Source organism: Hordeum vulgare, chromosome 6H (genome assembly GCF_904849725.1).
Source record: "Hordeum vulgare subsp. vulgare chromosome 6H, MorexV3_pseudomolecules_assembly, whole genome shotgun sequence".
Classification (NCBI taxonomy): Eukaryota; Viridiplantae; Streptophyta; class Magnoliopsida; order Poales; family Poaceae; genus Hordeum; species Hordeum vulgare.
Window position 1 is genome coordinate 530,559,043 of NC_058523.1, and position 7,034 is coordinate 530,566,076.

At 46.0% G+C, this 7,034-nt stretch overlaps 1 pseudogene; it reads right to left on the reverse strand.

Annotated features, from left to right (window-relative positions):
- Positions 1-257: 257 nt before the first annotated feature.
- LOC123403986 lies at positions 258-1,329 on the reverse strand (annotated as a pseudogene).
- Between the last annotated feature and the right edge of the window lie 5,705 nt (positions 1,330-7,034).

A 7,034-nucleotide genomic window follows, 5' to 3' on the forward strand; every position in this document is an offset into this window, starting at 1 on the left:
GTCGACCCGTTTGCCGGTCTGTCTGCCATTAGCCGGCTCCCCAAACTGCTCAAACGAACATCACCGATAAAGACGCACACTTTGCATTCGTGTGATCAATGTGTGTCCCTTTCGTCGTTACCAAATTGAGGTTCGAATGGATTAACATGTCCGATCTCATCGAGTTAATTGCAAAAGACTACCACAATTCGAGCCGTATTCATAAGTCGGTGTCATCTTTTATTTTTTTTTAGATACGTATCAAGATACAGACCATATTTTGCATATCCTGTATTTCTACGTATAGATGCTTTTTCTGACACACATGACCCACCGGTCAGTCTCTTACAGAAAAACCGGCCCGGACCCGTTCGATCCGGAAAATACCGAATCTCTCTCCGGCCGGACAGGACAGAAGAAAAAAAACCTTCGTCTTGCATCTCGAGACCGAGCCCACCATCTCCCCCATCTCCCCTGCTCCTCCACCCCGCCTCCCCCTCACCGCCACCACCGCCACACCCCGCCGGCCACTCCCTTCACCCCACCGCGTCGCGCAGGGCCAACAGCCGTCGGGACAGGGTCGCCGCCGCACGGGAGGTGAGCGGGCCCTGGACGAGCCGGCGGAGGCGGAGGTGGTAGTCGCCCTGGTGGAAGAAGAGCGCCGACGGGCCGATGAGGCGCTCCTTGCTCCGCGGGTACGTCGGCTTGAAGAGGTGCACCCGCGACACCAGCACGAAGCGCGCCGCCTCCGGGCTCGCCAGCATCACGCACGGGCACCCCAGGAGGTGCGTCTTGAAGATCTCGCCGTACCGCTTCTGCTTGGAGGAGAGGAAGACACTGGGGTCCTGGGAGTAGAGCTGCAGGGTCTCGCCGACGTAAGGCAGGCCCATGGAGCCAGGGGGGCAGCTTGAGGGCGGCCTGCTCATGATGGCCATGAGCGCAGCCCTGGCGTCTCCGCCGGATTGCGTGGTGGGCGTAGAACACGATGGCCACAGAAACGAGGATGCACAGGAGGAGGAAGAAGGCCATCCAATCCAAATGATCCTTGAGAAGGATCACTCAGACCAGCGAGGTGCTCCGAGCTTGCTGCTGTGTGCTTGTGTCTACAAATCTGCGCTGCTGGCAGAGGAGATCAAGAGAGATGGAGCTGTGAGGTCGAGGAGAGTGAGGAGAAAAATCTTCGGTGGATCTTTCGAATGGTGGAGGGTGCCGATGCGCTGCAGCACCGTGGACGCCAAGGCCTGGACGCACGGCGGCCGCGTGGCCGCCCTGGTGTTCGTCCGAGACGAGCACACCGGCGCGCCCATCCACGATGCGGCCGAGCAGCGCGGCAGCGGCGAGGCAGGCCAAGACGCTGCCGGACCCCGGTTGGCCCTGCGCGACGCGGTGGGGTGGAGGGAGTGGCCGGCGGGGTGGCGGTGGTGGCGGTGAGGGGGAGGCGGGGTGGAGGAGCAGGGGAGACGGGGGAGATGGTGGGCTCGGTCTGGAGATGCAAAACGAAGGGGTTTTTTTTGCCTGTCCGGTCCGGCTGGAGGGAGAGAGAGAGTGTCGGTTTTTTCCGGATCGAAGCGGTCCGGGCCGGTTTTCACTGTAATAGACTGATCGGTGAGTCATGTGTGTCAGAAAAAACATCTATACGTAGAAATACAGGATCTACAAAATACGGCATGTATCTTGATACGAATTTGCAAAAAAATTAAAAGATGACACCAACTTCTGAATACGGCTCGAATTATGGTAGTCTTTTACAATTAACTCGATCTCATCCGATCGATCGATACATTGCACGCATGAAGGGTAGCCTAGCTTGTCATGCATGCACCGGATTGCGTGCAACCGAAGACACAAGCTATAGCTAGCACCTAGCAGTGCCGTCCGGCAGCGGCCACTCCACGTACGTCGTCCGTCATGCATGCAAGTGTGTGACAGTGATCGATCTCCGCTACTGATTTTATCGCCACTGAGCTTATCGCCTATCTTGTTGTACGCACGGCTCTGCTCCAGACACACGCATGCATGCACCGTATCGTGGCGGACGATCAAGGGAAAGTTTTTGACACATACCCAGTACGTACCACGTGCGGACGTGCCTGTCATCATCATATAACAGAGCTTTGACATGAGACGTGCACGGGTATCTCCGTGGCATGTAGAGTACATGCACTGCAAGCGTCGCTGAAATAGATTTGTGTTCATGTGTTGGATATGTCTCCCGACGTGCGTGCTTTTGTCAGGGTGCAGAAAAAGCTGAGTGCCATATGCATACTGTATCGTGCGTGCGTATCAACACGGGAGATACCAGGAAAGATCAAAGATAACATCGTTGTGTCACTCAAAGCACACTTTTTCCCATCGTTCCCAACCCTAGCATAATTAGTTGGCAACATGCAATATATTAAGTGCCATGTGATGCGGCGATGGATAAGTACGTAAGTAATGCGAAGAGAACCATCCTCACGTACGTACGCGTACACGCATGCCTGATCCAGTTGAACAAGTCCAGACATATACGTACGTGCATATTTCGCCACGCACTAAAACTCTCTGAACAATTTTCCTCACCCACCATATGTATACGTGCACACGCATGCATGAATACGTGAACCATCGGCCGGTGAACGTGTGTATATACTCTACACTACATTTCCTCTCGCTTTCGCGTGCAAGACTCGATCGATCACACACACGAGCAGCACAGGTCATGTCACAGGTCATCAGGCACAGCCAGCCAGTTGGCCTATTGGCCTGTTGCAGCGCCCCGGCGAGCGATCTTCGATCAACTCTCCAACGCTAAACCGTCGATGCCGACCCGGGTATTAACTATGGGACGAATTCGGACGAAAAATATTGCCATGTCGCAGATGTGCGTGTGGACACGAAAGGTCGCAGCGATCTCTTCGTGTTTATATATACGTACGCGCGGTTCAGCATGTATATATGTAAGCATTTTGACGTGATAACTTAATGGAGAAAATGGGAGGGCGAGGAGCACATGGGCATTTTCAAGGTTATCATTTGGCTGTTGAGTGGACCTCATGGCCATTACTTAGTTGGTTAGGGAAGCTACACGCACGCTCAAGCTAGTATATGTATGAAAAGAAGGAGTAACACCACCACTTGGTATTTGTTTATTTAATAAGTAAATCGAATTTACATAAAAAAATACTGGTATAAAACTCATGAAATTGTTTGACAAAACATCGATTTTTTGCCAATTGCTTTTTTGTGGAATATACTTTTAGTTATTTTCATGAGAGACGAAATTGTTTGCATGTTAAATATTTATTTAATAATGGTACAGTAAAAAGTAGTCACAAAGGACCTACATTCCGGACAAGTGGAGGTAACTTATACGCCCTCGTAACGTGTTGATGCCAACAGTCCTGCTAACGAGCCTATGCAATTTTACTATTTTCTCCGTCCGAAAATACTTGTCATAAGAATGAATATATCTAGATGTATTTTAGTTTTAAATACATCCATGTTTTATATATTTGTGTGACAAGTAATTCGGACAGAGGAAGTATATTTTTAAGAAGAATATTACTATAGTTGACGCCATGCAAGTTGATCATTTTATTTTGAGAACAAACGGCAGCCCGTATTGTTAAGAGCCAGATTATTTTCAGAAGGAGCCAGTTTTGTTTTTCCCATTTTTTTAGAGAGAGAGATGCGTGCGAGCCAGATTAGTTCTTTGAGGTTTGTGTGCGAGCCAGATGGCCGGCTCGAGCGTGCGCCCCCGCACCCGGTCGCATCGCAATTCGCATCGATGGCCCAATGATTGAGTCGCCCCCGGCACGCAGGCGCCGAGGCTCGTCCAGCCGGACCGCGCCGCGTGTACGTGCCGGTCAACGGCTCGGCCACCCCAGCTGGCCCCCCGGGCTTGACTCGGCCCTCCCCTGCGCTGACATGTTCGTGGGTCGCTCGATCGCAACGGCAACGCTTTTCTTTTGCTCCTGCCAACGGTTCCTGTGGCATTTGAATTGAATTCGCAGCAATTGTCCTCCGTTGTGAACTGGCCCTTCCTTTTTTTTTTTTTGCAAAAACGATCGAATCTATTACAAAAATGCTAGACGTACGAGATTTCACGGGCTTCTACACGCTACTTCCTAACCAACTAAACATGCCCCGCCCCCCTGATTTTCAGGCAGGTGGGGCCTATCCCTCCCCTTAATCCAACCACAGTTCGCTAACTTCAATTCACCCCTGTAAAGGCCCGTAAGTGTCCGTCGGTGTAGCGTTGCTGAATCTATTATAGGATTCGTTCATTGAGAGTACAAAGCACCACCGGACGACTATTGCCGCCGCCGGAATGAGTGGTCGTTGTTGTCGCTTCCATATCGGAGCCGGTCTGACCTTGTTGATAAAATGTACCCTTAAGGACCAATGTCTTGGAGCCGCAGTCATCGTCGTTGAATCCTTGGGCTGGTCTGAAGAACATGACACCAAATCTCATCGTTGCGTATACACAGTGAAGAACTCTAACCTCGCCGCTCCGACGAGCTGGCGGGGATCTACACCGGAGTTCCGTCTAATGCATCTCGACGAATGAACTTGAGGAAGAATGAAGCTGAAAGACTGACTTGAAGAAGAAGTGTCGCCATTTGTCTAAGTGTCGCCCCTGCGAGGACTAAAACCCTACATTTCTAAGTCGAGAAATATCCTCCCCGAGAATGGCCGCCGGAGAGGCGGAAGGGAGGCGAATCCGCGGTTCGCTAGCGAAGATTGAAGGGATGAAGGCTTTCCCTAGTCACCTTGCGAGAGGGGAAAGAAAAAGATGTGCATCATTGTTTTTCTTTTTCCCTAATAAGGTAGAATATGTTTCCTCTCTTGTTCGTTGTTCTGTTGTAAATTATGGAAACAAAATATTTATAAAGACAAAACAAAACTACTATAATACATAGCTTGCGGTCTGTTTTTATGTACGATACTAAGGTACTATGACAACTTTATCTTCCTTATTTTTTCATCTTATAATTTAACATATCCTTGTGTTTTTTCTATACATTTTGGCTTTTCCCTTATGTCTATACATTAAGTCATTGAATTCACTGGCTCTTGGTTTAAACATACTATGATGTATAATTATCATCAGAGTTACTACTTTCACAGCCACCGAAGTTGAAATTTTCAAATTAAAAAAACAAGCCACTCCAGTTTACGTTTGTTGACAATTCAAACAACAACATATAACTATAAAAGGAATTCTTGTAACATAGAAATATATTGACCCTTTGTTCAATTATATGTTTAAGTTAGTTGTCATGTCGAAATAAAATCTACACATCGTCTCTGTTGGTATCGAGTTTCTTCCATTGTATAAAATTTCCTTGGTGAAGATTCATTTAGTTCTTTTTGCATGAATTTTGTGCTCTTCTAGGTACTGAGCATCAGTTGTGATATGGCTACATTCGTGTTTTTCTTTATAGGCTAAAATTTACATTTGTCAGTTTGGTTACTTGGGTCGCTCCATTGTACATTATGAAAATTGAATCCATTTTTGCCGTATATTTGGAAGAAGGTAGTGGCAAAATTATGCTAAACGTCCTAGGGTTTCTTTTCTATTACATGGGAAATCAAACATAGGGTTGTAATATAGTTTGTCGTTTCGTTATCCTGAATGACTTTTTTATTTCTTGTTATTCACGATACCATTTATATATTTTATGTCTCTTCATTACATCCATAAAATCTCTAGCTCCTTCTTAGATGTAGCAATATATTAAATTATCATCAAATAGGCTACATTCACAAACAACTAAGGTTAAACTTTCAATTTCCATATTGCACTCTCCCCATTATGCATATTATTTGACAACTCATATACACACAATGCATACAAATAGAAAAAAAATATCACTCCCTTCCCCAGTAATGTGATCAAGTTGGTGTCGGTAGGTGCCCGTCGAACAAATTTTACACATCTTTCTGTTGAAATCTAGTTTCTTCCTTGTATAAAATATACTTGGTCTATGGTTCTTTAAATTGTTTTTTGCATGAATTCCTGCTCTTCTGGTGCAAATAATCGAATACCGTGCGTGATTTGGTTATTGTGCTTTCCGTTACAAGCTAAATTTGGTTTTACGATCTGCTCGCTTGCGTCATCTTTGTCGTACATTATGGAAGTGTTTTTTTTGTCGTATTTTCAAAAGAAGACAACGACCAAATTTTCATACATAGTCTAGGGTTTTTTCATTACACGGGAAACCACAACCTAAGTTCCGTACTTCGACCTTGAAAGTGAGTTTTTGTTGTATTTTCAAAAGGAAGGAGGAAACGACAAAATTTTCATATAGTCTAGGATTTTTCTTTTACGCGGGAAACCACAACCCGAGTTCCGTACCGTACTTCCACCTTGCCGTACATAATGAAAGTGAGTTTTTGTTGTATTTTTAAAAGGAAGGAGGAAACGACAAAATTTTCATACAAAGTCTAGGGTTTTTCTTTTACACGGGAAACCACAATCCGAGTTCCGTACCGTACTTCAACCCTACCGTACATAATGAAAGTGAGTTTTTATCGTATTTTAAAAGGAAGGAGGAAACGACAAAATTTTCATATAGAGTCTAGGGTTTTTGTTTTACGCGGGAAACCACAACCCGAGTTCCGTACCGTACTTCAACTTGTTTTCTTGAATATATCATTTTTATTTCTCGTACCGAAGACACCATTCAGCCTCCTTGTGTCTCTTCATATGCCATCAAATTCTCTAGCTCGCGATTAGCCACTCTTATGTCATTGGACAAACTCAAACACGCATAACCTATAACATAGAAATGTATCATTCCTTTCCTCAATAGTGCACCCAACTCGATAATGATGTTAGATGTAATGCCGAAATAAAATCTACCCTTCTCCCATGTACAAAGTTTCACCCGTTTTCCAACTCGTTTATTTGTTCGACATCGAATTCCTTGCCCTTTCAGCATCTTTAGCCCTTTCTATTAAGTCGAAATATTCTCTAGGTCTTGGTCAGACATGACAATGCCATGAAATTGTCACCGAACACACTACTCTTACAAACCATCCCACACATGAAAGTTTCAAATCCAACA